Source organism: Palaemon carinicauda, chromosome 16, assembly GCF_036898095.1.
Source record: "Palaemon carinicauda isolate YSFRI2023 chromosome 16, ASM3689809v2, whole genome shotgun sequence".
NCBI classification, from domain to species: Eukaryota; Metazoa; Arthropoda; class Malacostraca; order Decapoda; family Palaemonidae; genus Palaemon; species Palaemon carinicauda.
This window is the reverse complement of record NC_090740.1, coordinates 13,069,899-13,085,749: the sequence shown is the minus strand read 5'-3', so window position 1 is coordinate 13,085,749 and position 15,851 is coordinate 13,069,899.

Genomic DNA, 15,851 nt, shown 5'->3' with positions numbered 1-15,851 from the left:
AAGAGAATGTGTTACTGTGTGTTTTAAGCATTTGTTTTCCTATATTGTATATAAAGTGGTCTTTTGTTTTTATTCACTTGACCTAAGATATTTTTCAAACTAAAAGGGATGATCATTAAATTTCTAATTAGATGCTGAGAATATATGCTTAAAATTTTAAGGAGATAGAGAGAGAGAGAGAGAGAGAGAGAGAGAGAGAGAGAGAGAGGTAATATAATATTCTAGGAATAGGAAACTGAAAATGCACCCCATTAGGAGGATAAGATTTAGCAAGGGCCACAGGAAAATATATATAAAGGCTGGTCTGCAATGCTTTCTAAGACATTATTATTATTATTATTATTATTATTATTATTATTGTTGTTATTTTTTGTTATTATTATTATTATTATTATTATTATTATTATTATTATTATTGTTGTTCTTGTTGTTGTTGTAACTATTATTATTATTATTATTATTATTATTATTATTGTTGTTGTTGTTGTTGTTGTAACTATCATTATTATTATTATTATTATTATTATTATTATTATTATTAATTATTATTATTATTATTATTATTATTATTTATCGTTCTTCATTATCAAAACAACGTAATGTAGCTGGAAATCTTGAAATGACGAATAATTCTAATAAGGGAAAACAGTTCACATCTCTCTCAACTTCGTATATTTGTTTTTATCCTAAACTTGTTCGTCAACTCTAATAGAAATTGCACGGTTTTGTTTGTTTAAAACTAATGACCATAAACATAAATACAAATATTGAATGCACATGGAGTGTTAAATTCATTTTATTTCTTAGAAAACCCATTTTGATTTAATTATTGTTTTTTTTCGACAATCATATCAGGACTTGGAAATTATTGTTTATTCTTTGCTTAGAAAGAATATCTTTCAATGTCTGTTTTATAGACATGTGATTTTCTCTCTCTCTCTCTCTCTCTCTCTCTCTCTCTCTCTCTCTCCTTTGCTCAGAAAGAATATATATCCATATCTGTTTTATAGTTAGGTGATCTCTCTCTCTCTCTCTCTCTCTCTCTCTCTCTCATTCTTCTTCTTCTTCTTCTTCTTTATAGTTTTCAATTTCCGTTTTACAGTTATGTGATTCTCTCTCTCTCTCTCTCCTCTCTCTCTCTCTCTCTCTCTCTCTCTCTCTTTTCTTCTTTCCTGTTTTATCCCATTACTCCCTAAAATTCCTAAGCCACGTAGTGAACAGCTGTTGCTATTTCAAGCTTAAATATCATAAATTCAACCTCGGCCGCCATGTTGCCTCGTTTAATGAAATGCAAATTATTTTCTGGCTGCAATAAACCATTTGTTTGTTTGTTTGACTGATATTTAGCGATGCGGAAAAAAAAAAATATGTTGGTAACAGTTGAATAAATCTGCTTTACGGACGTGTTTACCAATACCAAGGAGTGTTTTGCTATCCAACATTTCAGTTTTCAGTCTTATACTGAGTTGCCTTTATTTCTTGTATATATTTTCCTGCTGAAATTCATAAATTCAAATTCCGTGTTGTGGCATTTTCATATTGTGAACTGTTTAAAATTTCTATATTTAAATTCTGTGTTTTAGCATTTTCATATTGCAAACTGTTCAAATTCCTTTATTTAAATTCTGTGTTGTGGCATTTCCATATTGCGAGCTGTTCAAATTCCTTTATTTAAATTTTGTGTTGTGGCATTCTATTTTTATAAGCAAATCTAGCAGCAGAGCCATAAAGAATATGAAAGAATTACTTAAGTATTGTTGCCCGCAATTAATTTTCGTGGTATGTGACTAATTACCTGGTTTCAGAAAATTTAATGAAAAGGCTGTGCAATGAGTGTAAGTGGCCGAGTATCCAGTAATTTCATACTTCTGGAAACGTTGTAAAAGTTTTTTAAGATGCATGAAGAAATGGCTGCCACTGATATTTGCCTTTTGCAAGCATTGTAAACGTTTTAAGGATTTTATGCCTATACATAAACTGATGGAATCTTTTCCGGTCTTTGTGAAGAATATATACACTAAATAATAAGAAGCAACAATGACTAGTATGAATTATTCTTTAATAAGACTTCTGTTTATACATTGTGCTTCCTATAAATGACCTTTTTAGTATTACAATGTAAGATACAAGCTCGTGCATAACATCATTTTTTATCCCATTAAGGGTTTTGAATATGAATATTATTTTAATGTTTTACAGATAGGAAAATTTATAATAAATATCCTAATGTATTTACACTTCAAAGAACAGCATATATATATATATATATATATGTATATATATATATATATATATATTTATATATATATACAATATATATATATATACATATAGATAGATAGATAGATAGATAGATAGATAGATAGATAAATAAGCACAAACACACACACATATGTATATATATATATATATATATAATATATATATATATATATATACATACATATATATATATATATATATATCATAGGCATAATCTATCTCTCTCTCTCTCTCTCTCTCTCTCTCTCTCTCTCTCAAGGTACACATACTTATGAACTGATGTGAGAAGTATGTAGAAACATAATTGAATAACTGGATTGAACAAGAAACCCAGCAACGTCAAAAAAAAAAAAAAAAAAAAAATGTTTGATGACTGAAACTTTACTAATATGAATTTCAACTGCGAAGTTATTACAAAAGAGATAAATTCCTGCCATGCGTTTGCAGAAAGGATAACTATGAAGAACTATGTAGAATTAATATTCATTTCATATGTAGTACGATATTAACATAAATTTTGTATGATGAAAGATTTCTAGAATTCATCTTAGCAGAAAATAATGAGAATGGTAAAAGGCAAACAAAAAGGAAATGCTGCATTTTATATTATCTAGAAAAACTTTAACACGAAAATTATAACTTGTAAAGTATAACTAATAACTTAGAGAAGTAGATGAACTTCAGTCTCTATTTTACTGCTTAAAATATTTTTAGGGATCAGGAGATGGTTTTTTTTTTTTTTCACTATATATTTCTTGCATCACACATTTTAGTTCAAGGAAAAAGAATGAAAAATTACCTCCAGAATTACAGTATATAAATTTCGTAATATAAAAGCAGCTCTGTTTAATTATGGCTTTGATATCTGAAATGAATAATCAGCAATTTTAATTAGTATTCGGAATAATTTCAAAAAAACAAAATTTATTTTACACGAGAGTTTTTTAAAGATTTTATGAAATTTTATATTTTAAAAAGCGACCACTAAGTTTAAACAGACAGACGTAAATGCTCAACATAGGGTCTTGGAAAGGTTGTTAATTTCATGTTGTGGCCTGATTGGTAACGTATCTGCCTAGTGTTTGCCAGACGGGGGTTCGAGTCCCGCTCAGACATGTTGGTGCCTTTAGCGTCTGCATCCCTACCATCCTTGTGAGGTAAAGTTGGGGGGTTTGGGGTGACCCTAAAGGTCTAACTGCTGAGTCATCAGCAGCCACTGTCTGGCCTTCCCTGGTCCTAGCTTGGATGGAGAGGGGGCTTAGGTGCTGATCATATAATATATATGGTCAGTCTCTAGACTCCCTAGAGCATTGTCCTGCTTGCTAGGCAGTGTCACTGTCACTTGCCTCGGCCATTCATGAGCGACCTTTAAACCTTTAAACCTTTAAAACAATCTCGCTTTGATATGCATGCTTTATTCTTTTTCCCAGTGGATCCACTGTAATCATAAAAAAATCTTAAACTACCAATCAAAGATGTCATGATCGCAGTAACATCGAAGTCTTTAATCCGAAAAATCCCTTCTTTTAACAACCTCTATTTTCCCAAGTCAAAAACTCTGGAGAAATTAGCTTCTCTGAATTTGGAAACTCTTACTTAACTCTCAATTCATTCTTCTTTTTAAAACCCGGACGAGCTGTGCAGACATAATGCCGACAGGCAAGCAGGAATATATCAGATCATTCAGAACACGTCCCTCTCTAGCCCCTGAAAAAAAAAAAAAAAAACGAAACTGCAAAAGCTTTTTTTTTTTTTTTTTTTTTTTGGCGATTCTTCGAATTTTTATGAAAGAAACCATTCATTACGGTAATGGAGACGAAGCGTAACTGCTACTGACGATAGAACGCTTTAGGGACTCGTGATATTGACAATGTTTGCTTCTGTGCCTGCAGGAGTATTTGCGCCATGCAGGCAGAAGTTGAGGTGGAGCGAAAAAAATTGCCTGTTCGATATTGAGAGGCTGAGATATTCAGTGTGTGTATTCCTTTAATACTTATCGATGTATATTACTTGCTCGTACATTAAGATATGACTTTATATTCAAATATAAGTTTTAGATGATTAAATTTTATCACTGACGAGTATTGTTAATGCCTTTAGCCATTGAAGTCTGGTTGAGCCCATTATTATTATTATTATTATTATTATTATTATTATTATTATTATTATTATTATTATTATTATTATTATTATTGTTTGCTAAGCTACAACCCTAGTTGGAAAAGCAGAATGTTGTAAGCCCAGGGGATCCAACAGGAAAATTACCCCAGCGAGAAAAGGAAAGAAGGAAAAGTAATGCTAATTAAAGAAAAATAAAAAATCTGGTGTCTTTAAGTTATAAGATCATTAAGTAATCAATAAGTCTTAATTTGCCGTTTTGTTATTAATTTTCCGGTAATGACGTTTTCTTAATATTATTATCTAGTTGCAAATTAACACAACTTCATTTGTTCTTTTTTTTATTTCTTTGGGTCTACTGATGTGTTAAACATTTGGATCTTATTTTACAGACCCTGTGTAGTCTTCCGCAGGAACATGTATTCACAATAAAGGTGTTAGTGATTTAAGCATTATAAAAATGATTCAGAACCTGAAAAACATCAAGATTAGACATATATTATATCCAATACTCATTGGGATAAAATGGTAGAAAACGTTTTGAGCAAGATTTGAAGGAAAATCTAATTTCTTTCTTTCTTTGTATCTATTTGGACTAGAATTTGACTTGAAAGAAAAGAAAAACAAGAATAAACAATGCGAAGGTTTTTGTTAAAAGAAACTTTTGTTCGGAGTAAAAGAAAAGTACTAGATTTTTTCTTCCAAAATTCTTTTTCCTTTTATATATACTGAGGCTGGAGAAGTTATCTAGAATACAGATAAGGTTCAGCTAGAATTGGATTTTACAGAATAATCCTGATGTGCATGTTCATTAAAATATGCAACAAAAACAATATATATTGAAATTTTGTATGACAAATTACGATTCTAAAACAAATATTTACAGTTACCCAATTTATCCTTTGAAGTTAAAAGGTTCAACCAGAAATGGATTTTACAGAATAATCCAGATGTGCCTACTAATTAGTATTTACAACAGAAACCACAAATATTGAACTTTTGTATAACTAAGTTAGGATTTTAAATCAAATATTAACAGTTGCCAAATTAATCCTTTGAAGTAATCAATTATAGAGATACAAGTTACGATTTTAAATCAAGTATTCATGGTTGCACAATTTATCCTTTGAAGTAATCAATTATAGAGAGTGAAAAAATCCACTGAATGCAAGAGCTTTTCTTAACCCCAAGGAATGATGAATATCTGTGAGTCTTTTTTTTCCTGGAAACGATCCAATGTCATTTCTTGGGAAATGCATCTCCCTCACGCAACTCAAGTGTAGCCTTCTCTTGTATATTCCTCTGTGGTAGTTTTCTATCGTTGCAGTAACTGCAAACGATTTATATTGCAAATATAAGGCAGATTTATTAAATGAATAAGTAAGGTAAATATCCTATATCTGAATTACATCATGAGGATTACTAACATTTTGTATAGTTTATTTAGGGAATATCTATTTTAATGTTACTGTTCTTAGAATATTTTATTTTTCCTTGTTTCCTTTCCTCACTGGCCTATTTTACCTGTTGAAGCCCCTGGGCTTATAGCATTCTGCTTTTATAACTAGGGCTGTAGCTTAGCAAGTAATAATAATAATAATGATAAAAATAATAATAATAATAATAATAATAATAATAATTAATAATAATAATAATAATAATAGGTGGAGTTAAATACTATGGCTGCATCGGCAGAATTCAATTTCTTGTCCAATTTCTCGATTCTTCGGACAATTCTTTTTTCAGGATTGCTACATTCAGCTAGAAAGTTGGCGAAACTCATCAGGGTGAAGGATACAAATCAGGTTAAGGCTGAATGTAATTAATACAAGTACAAGTAATGCTCGAAAATTACAACAGGTAAAGTCAGGAGTGGGTTGCGACGCGTTTCGGAACAGCTTGCTCCGTCTTCAGGCGAGAAGTGAGGTTCTGGCTAGATCTGGGTCCTTATATATCCCGGCTCTGGTTCGTAGAGAGGGGCCCTCGAATTTTGATTGGTCGAGCAGAGGTTGTAAGTTCGGGTGGCAGATGTACGACGAGCTCGGCTCAGCCTCCCAGGCTGAGAGGTAGGAAGGAATCCTGGATTCTGATTGGTCAGGACGCGCGCCCGAGCCAGCCAAAAAGTCAGGCAGGCTCCTCTCTCGCTCAGTGGACTGGGCTGAGAGAGGTATCCGAGCTCCCTGATTGGCTGAGGCACGCGCCGAGACGGGCTCAAAGTCAGTCAGCGTAGGAATGGGCTGACTGACTTTGAGTCCGTCTCGGTGCGCGCCTCAGCCAATCAGGGAGGTATCACTGAGCGAGAGAGGAGCCTGCCTGACTTTTTGGCTGGCTCGGTGCGCGTCCTGACCAATCAGGATCCAGGATTCCTTCCTACCTCTCAGCCTGGGAGGCCGAGCCGAGCTCGTCGTACATCTGCCACCCGAACTTACAACTTCCGCTCGACCAATCAAAATTCGAGGCCCCTGTCTACGAACCAGAGCCGGGATATATAAGGACCCAGATCTACGGGCCAACCAAGGGAAAGGCCCGTGCCAACAACAAGTGTTGGCTTTAATACCCCAACAACAACAGCCAGAGCCTCACTTCTCGCCTAAAGACAGAGCAAGCTGTTCCGAAACGCGTCGCAACCCACTCCTGACTTTACCTGTTGTAATTTTCGAGTATTACTTTTTACTTGTATTAATTACATCCAGCCTTAACCTGATTTGTATCCTTCACCCTGATGAGCTTCGCCAACTTGCTAGCTGAATGTAGCAATCCTGAAAAAAAAATTGTCCGAAGAATCGAGAAATTGGACAAGAAATTGAATTCTGCCGATGCAGCCATAGTATTTAACTCCACCTGTTTGAAGGAGGGTTTCCTACCAAGAAATAATAATAATAATAATAATAATAATAATAATAATAATAATAATAATAATAATGGCCATACATTTGCTTTCAGCTGATATAATACAAACGGTTCTACAGTATAATCACGAAAATTTTACCGTTGTGCGGATGCACCAGTTATAGTTAGATGGTAACTGAGAAACGGCGTAATTGCTACTAACTTCATTTCAAACAAACAACGAGCATTTATAACAACAGTTTCAGTGAAGGAAGGTCACAAAAACTCAAACGGATCAATACAAGCACATAAGGCAGAAACAAGTTATCAGTGCGAGGGGAAAGCTATATCGACAATTTACAAAATACAGAAATGTCGTTACAGTATAAGAGCGAATGATACGCTTGCTGTGCAACCAGAATAAAGGAAACACCCAACATATTGACAAAAGATAATCTCATGTAAGAAACGTAATACTTTTTCTATGGTGTTGAAATGGAAAGCGGTTGGCACGGCCAAAGGACGAATAACATCCGGGAAACATAAATTTCAGAATCAGGAAGATTTCTACTATAAGCTGCAACAACAATATTATAAACATGGATGCATTGTATGTTACTTGTGGAACTAACAGTCTTTCCAAAGGAAACATGATTAAAAGATACTCTATATAAATATATATATATATATATATATGTATGTATTTATATATATATATATATATATGTGTGTGTGTGTGTGTGTGTGTGTTTGTGTGTGTATGCGTGTGCGGGTGTTTGTATGCGTCTTATGACGAGCAAAGTGCGAAGTTAATTGTTGCAATAAAGGATTTAGGAGAGAATATGCATTGGTGCTCCCAAACCTCCCAAACTCCCCTTTTGTGAAGATCTATTTTAACATCATAAAATCTATTGTATTAGCGTTGCTCAGTCCGAACAGTGTCCAAATTCTCCACAAAGGATTTCATATCGAATATCTGTTTTTATGACCTCGAATCCAAGACTAAAGTTCTTGCATAGGAAAATGAAATGTTACATCCACTAAATCTTCTGTGGATGCTTTTATGGTCCTATTTGGTCACAACCTAAATAAAAGAAATAATACAATATTGCAAAGGAAAAATTAAATAAACAAACACTCCGAGTGATTTTCATCTTTATTATTATAAGTATAGATTCATCGAGTTGGAAACAAAGGAAAAGTTGGATATACATAGATATATAAGTTGGATGATTATCAGAATATTCTTTGAAGTTAGACAGAACTTTCCTGTTGAAAAACTGAATAATCATAGAAGCCGAGGGAGGAAGGTTGAAAGATAAATATAAGTTTAGCTCATGACTACAATAAGAGTGAGTAAACAGAGAAGGGTAAAGCGACTTCAGAGCGTAGAAGAACAGTTCCTATCACTTGAAAATCGAAAAATACTTTTGTTTCTGGACTTGGGGGAAGTCTCAAAGGACAATAGTTAAGAGTCATGAGGATAAGATTTCCTCGAATATGATATTTATGAAATAATCAACAATAAAAATACACTATCAAAATCAATTTCTTTATTTTCATCTTACAATAATGATGTATTATCTCTCCACTTACAACAAATATCTTCAAGTCCAAAATTTGTAAGTTCCTCAAATATATAATCATGAGGAGAAAATTACATTGACCTTATACTTTATATACACATTTGACAGATATAAGTATACTAATTTCCATACATTTCTTATTTATTTCAGCTTTAAATACTTCTTCAATGGTCAATGTCTCATCTCAATCTTTTTTTTTTTTTTTTTTTTTTTTGCATTATGCATATGGTTTTATCTATTTTTGTATCGTAATTGTTTAACTTATCATTTACATGTATGTATCTCATCATCATTATCATCATCATCACTAACAACGGATATAATCATAGAAAAAATAAAAGATATATGATCAAGATGATAAAAAAAAATTTCTTGAATGTTGAAAAGTTACTTTTTGATTTATTGGTATTTGTTAATACATCTCCTTCATACAGCTGATATAAAATTTCTTTAGAGTCTTATTAGGTTAGAAATGTGGGAAGAAATAATATCCTTTATTTCTGATGCAGTCTGGAATGTAAGTCTTATTTTCACAGAGGTGTTATTATGATATCAAGATCTTAAATTTTATTGAGGTATCCCCTAAATACATTGTCAAAGAAATGTCATCATCTTCATCATAATCATCATCACCATCATCATCATCATGAGCCGTTACTAGTCCACTGTAAAACAAAGGCCTCAGATATGGCCTTCCACTGGCGTCTGTTTGTAGTCTTTCTATGTCTGTTCCCACCTTCAAACTTTTTCAGTTCGTCAATTCATCGTCTTCCCTTACTTCCCCGTGCTGCTTTTGTAATCAATAAAGACAAATGTGTATATATATATATATATATATACATATATATATATATATGTATATATATATATATATATATTCATATGTATATTTATATATATATATATATACATATATATATATATATGTATATATATATATATATATATATATTCATATGTATATTTATATATATATATATATATATAAATATATTCATATGTATATTTATAAATATATATATATATATATATATATTCATATGTATATTTATAAATATATATATATATACATATGTATATATATATACACATATATATATATATATATATACAGTATACATATATATATATATATACATATATATGGATATATATATATATATACATATATATATGTGTGTGTACAGTATATATATGTATATACTATATATATATATATATATGTACAGTATATATATATATATATATGTATATACTGTATATATATACATATATATTTGTATATAAATATATATACATATATGTATATATATATATACTATATAAATATATGTACATATATATATGTATATATATATATATATATATGTATACATATATATATATATATATACGCATATATGATATATATATATATATATATATACATATATATATATGTATATATATATATATATATATATCGATCTCCAACGCAAAACTATTGATTAACTTCGATATATCAGATACCTTCATAACTGATTGCATTAACATTGAATCTATCAGACCCTTGCTTTACCACTATCGGCCTAAGAGCCGAAAAATAATGGCTGCAAAGTAAGTTTGAAGATGGTGTCTTCTTCCACTGCCTGCTCCGGATGCTTTCGGGAACTAGTGGGCCCAAGTGCAATATTTTTTTGTCGTTTTGTGAATGAGAAACCTTAATAGAAATGTCAGTTGCAGATGTGCAGAGCTGTGCTGGTGGAGACACGAAAATGCTGTTTTCACGTCGACGTGTTCTCGGTAATTGTTGTCGCGTTTTCGCTTGAAAAGGGGTTAGAGTTCTCTTAACTATGCCTGAGCAAGTGTGGAACTGGAATTTACTAGGCATTCAGTTTATTTTTTCTTTTTTTTACTTAAGAAAAATACTATGGGAGATAAGAGAGAAAGAAAATTCTTATTACTTGGCTTTATAAAATTTTTTATTTATGTATACGAATATATATATATATATATATATATACATATATATATACCATATATATGTATATATATTATATATATATACTATATACATATATATGTATATACTTGTGTGTGTATATATATATATATATATATATATGTATGTATATATATATATATATATATATTTGTGCTTATGTGTGTATAGGCAATTTCCTCACTATGGATATAAAAGGAAATTATAGAATTATAGGACTGAGTATTGGTGGAGTAAAGTAGCTCAAATGCAGTGTTTGAGATATCCTGTCCACAAGAGAGTGTACAGGCAAAACAACTGAGAACGAAGGGTGCAACTGATCCATATTTGGTACTAGAAATGAAAGTACATCTCATACAGCAAAACAGATTACAAAACTGTCAGAACTTGATAGACCCAAAGACAGAGGGAACCCGCTGTGGCAAACAGGTAGGCGGACTGTATATATATATATATATATATGTATATATATATATATATATATACATATATATATATATATATATATATGTATATATATATATATATACACATATATATATATATATATATACGAAATTAGAATTGTGGCTACTATTACTAGACGTACGCACCTACTCGAATTCCCTTATAATTAAGAGCGATGTCTAATGAAATTAATTTCGCAATAACATTTGAGATTTTGTTCATAAGATTCAAGAATTAATTTTAAAGTGTCAGAAAACAGAAAGTTAAAAAAAAAGAAGAAAAGTAATCTACAATATGACAAAAAAAAAGAAAAAAAAAGTTATATTTCATCTCACTTTATGGTTCCTCGTTCATCACCCTTATAAGAATATACTATCTAAGCCTGAATCGTTACGAATGTGAATTCCTGTCTCAGAAACATAATATGCAATGCCAAGTTATAACCCTTATTTCATTTAATATCTAACTGTTAGCTAATTATGTAAAAAACGTAACTGGCACCCTTGTTGTTTCCCAAAGCTATTCCAATAAAAGAAAAAAGGAAGAGTGAATATTATGAGGTAAAGTTAACACAGAAATTAATCACATACATATTAGTTTAGTAAACACTCCAATACCACAAGCAATAGGGATGTCAAACCTCTATCCCTAAGAAAGTAAACATATGCAGTAGAGATGTGGATAAGTGAATGGAATAAAACTGTATATTGCTGTATACCTCAAGTACAAATAAAGAATATCATCAGCATCTCCTCCTACGTTTTTTGACGCAAAGGGGCTCCATTAGATTTCGCCAGTCGTCTCTATCTTGAGCTTTTAAATCAATACTTATCCAAGCTTTTAAATCAATACTTCACTAATCTTTAAAATCAATACTTTTCGAAGCTTTTACATCAATACTCCCCCAGCCTTTTAAATCAATACTTATTCAAGCTTTTAAATCAATACTTCTCTAATATTTTAAATCAATAGTATTCAAAGCTTTCAAATCAATATTTCTCCAATCTATTAAACCGAAACTTTTCCAAGATTTTACATCAATATTTCTCCAAGCTTTTAAATCAATACTCCTCCAAGCTTTCAAACCAATACATCTCTGAGCTTTTAAATCAATACATCTCCAAGCTTTTAAATCAACACTGGATAAAGTAATATAATTTACGTGCTCGTTACGTCTCATAAGCTGGTTGATGAATTGAGGACATAAGATTGGGCGAGTGCCAGATATCAAGTGACCTGTTTTCTGTATCTCCTTTATCTCTTTATGAGAAGGAGCATGTTACATGCTCTTAAATTGGCTCAGTTGGAGCCAAAATAGTGCCTCTGAGACCATTTCACCGAGAAGTCAGGAATAATGACAGACCAGAGGGATCAAAGGGATTGAAGATCAGCGAAGCTTGATTTCAGAATATTTTTTTTATTGACCGTCAGAGGAGACATGTTTTGAGTTGATGAAACTAGGACTGGAGATTCTTATCTTGGAGAAGATTGAAATGTTTTTTAGATACTGGTATTTCAGAACTTATTTAAAAAGAAAAAAAAATATCTAGTTAACATTTTGAAATTCACGATGTTTTGTCCATCATGCTGTGCCCAGGACTGTCTCAGCCCCTAGCAAAATAAGACGAGGATATATGAAATATTCAAATAGCTGCATCGACCATAATACTATATTCAAGTAATAATTTTGATTTCAGTTTTTTGTCAAAAAATTTTTATTTTTTGCAATATAGTGAGAATAAGACCGAGGCTTTTTTCCTTGGAGAAGATTGAAATGTTTTTTGAGATACTGTTTTTTCAGAACTTATTTCCAAGCTTCCGTTAAAAAAAAAAAAAAAAAAAAAATCTTGTTAAGTCTTTGAAAATTCCCGATGTTTTACCCATCATGTTGTACCCAGGACTGTCTCAGCCCCTGTCAAAATAAAACGAGGATATATAGAATATTCAAATAGCTGAATTGACCATAATATTTATGCAATACTTTTGATTTCAGTTATTATCCTAAAACGTTAATATTTTTTAATATAAATATAAAAATTTCAATCAAACTTGTCGAGATATTGATAATTCTGAGTTTTGTGATTAAAAATAAAAACATTAGCTACACAGATATAAATATCCCCCTCCCAAAAAAAAGGAATTGTAAAGAAAAAAAATGAAAAAGAGGGGTGAATGAGAGAAATAAGAGCTTACTTGCAATTTCTTCCTGAATATATTTAGAAAATTCTGTAAATCATGAAAGAAAAATATCGTAAAATAAATAACTTGCTGAATGCGAAAAAGCGATCGCTTTAGTTTAGAGTAAAAGATTTTTCCAAATTGCTGCAGTACTTTTATTTGCAGAAAAATAATGGTCCATTTTTAATTTTTTTAACGTGAAAAGGAAGTACAATGAAAAGATTACAGGCTGAAGTTTTGTGTGAGTATTTTCACCTGGTATTATTATTATTATTATTATTATTATTATTATTATTATTATTATTATTACTATTATTACTGAGCTACAACCCTAGATGGAAAAGCAGGATGCTTTAAACCGAAGGGATCCAACAGGGAAAAATAGCCCAGTGAGGAAAGGGAATAAGGAAATAATGAACAATTACAATGAAATATTTTAAGAACAGTAACAACAATAAAACAAGAACTTTCATATATAAATTATAAAAAGACTTATGTCAGCTTTTTTTTTTTTTAGATAATATTCATTTCTCTCGATTATATACTCTTTCAACTTCTATTAAAGTTAGCTTACATTTCCTATCATGAAATTAATTCTCGATTATCAAGCCGAAATATTTCATCTACTGGATATATCTATGCTAAATATATCTATGTTACATATTTACATATGCTACATATATCTTTGCTACATATATACATATGCTACATATATCTATGCTACATATTTACATATGCTACATATATCTTTGCTATATACACATATGTGCTACATATATCTATGCTACATATCTACATATGCGACATATGCTACATATATCCATGCTACATATATTTATGCTACATATATCTATGCTACATATCTACACATGATACATATCTACATATGATAGACATCTACATATGCTACATTTATCTATGCTGCATAGCCTATCTACATATGTTATATATATCTACGTTACATATATCTACGGTACATATATCTATGCTACATATATATATATATATATATATATATATATATATATATGCTATATATATATATATATATATATATATATCTATGCTACATATATCTATGCTACATATTTCTATGCTACACATATCTATGCTACATATATCTAAGCTACATAGATCTATCCTACATATATGTGTGCTACATATATCTATGTTACATATCTACTGGATTTATCTATGCTACATATCTACATATGCTACACATAATACATATATCTATGCTACATATCTACATATGCTACATATATCTATTCTACATATATCAATGCTACATAAATCTATGCTACATATATCTATGCTACATATATTTATGCTACAAATCTACTTGATATATCTATGCTACATATATCTATGCGACATTTCTACTGGCTATATCTATGCTACATATATTCATGCAACATATATCTACCCTACATTCTTTTACATATCCGGGTTATTTGATGTGGAATCGAAATACAGTATATCTTACCTCACATTTTCTCTGTTCCCTCATGAATAAATCACCATAACTTTCGTGTGGAAGAGAATAGTGAAACATGCCACTCGAATTGAGGCCTGTATTTTTGGCGATTTCTTTTTACCCTTTTTCCTTGTTAATCTTTGATAATCTTGGGTTTTTAAAGCAATACCTCTCCATTCACCATCTTTTACTTCACCTTTTATAATCTTCAGCCATGTAAAAACTTTTCTAGTTCCTTGTGGAGTATATTTTAACTTTTTTTTTATATATATAAGCCGCTAAACTCACGTATCTTGAGGTTCATGTATTAAATACAATAAAATACAATAGTTTTAAATATTGTCAACTGGATTCACTTCACTATTTTCCATAACATTAGTTGTCATTATACATTTTTTACATAATGGTAGATAACATAAACCATTATTAACAGTCCAGTATTTCACAAATTCTATTCATCACAAGCATTGTTTTGGATTTCCGCAAAATTTGAATATGATCAATATCTAAATTCATAATGGCAGATAACAAAAACGATTATTAACAGTTCAGTGTTTCATGAATTTTGTTTCCTATGAGCATTGTTATCGAGTTTAGAAGATAAATATAATCAATGTTTAATCCAAAGCTTTATTCTTACTTCGAAACTATACATATTTCAATTTTCCAAATTATCCATTGAATGCAATGATCAGTCTCTTATGATAGTTGATATTTTATAAAATACATAAAAAATATCAATAGTTATTGTTATTAACTAGTGTACGTGAACTGTCAAAATATACATCTAGTTATTTATAATAGATACGTACACACGTGCACACATAAATTCAACCGTTCCTACTCCCTCCCCTTTTCCTAACTACAACCAGATGGTTCGGCAATTTGTGGGAGAGTTTGGTTTCTGATTGTTATCAGGGTATGATTACTCCCTCAGACATTGCTTTCCATTATATGGGATATATACTATACA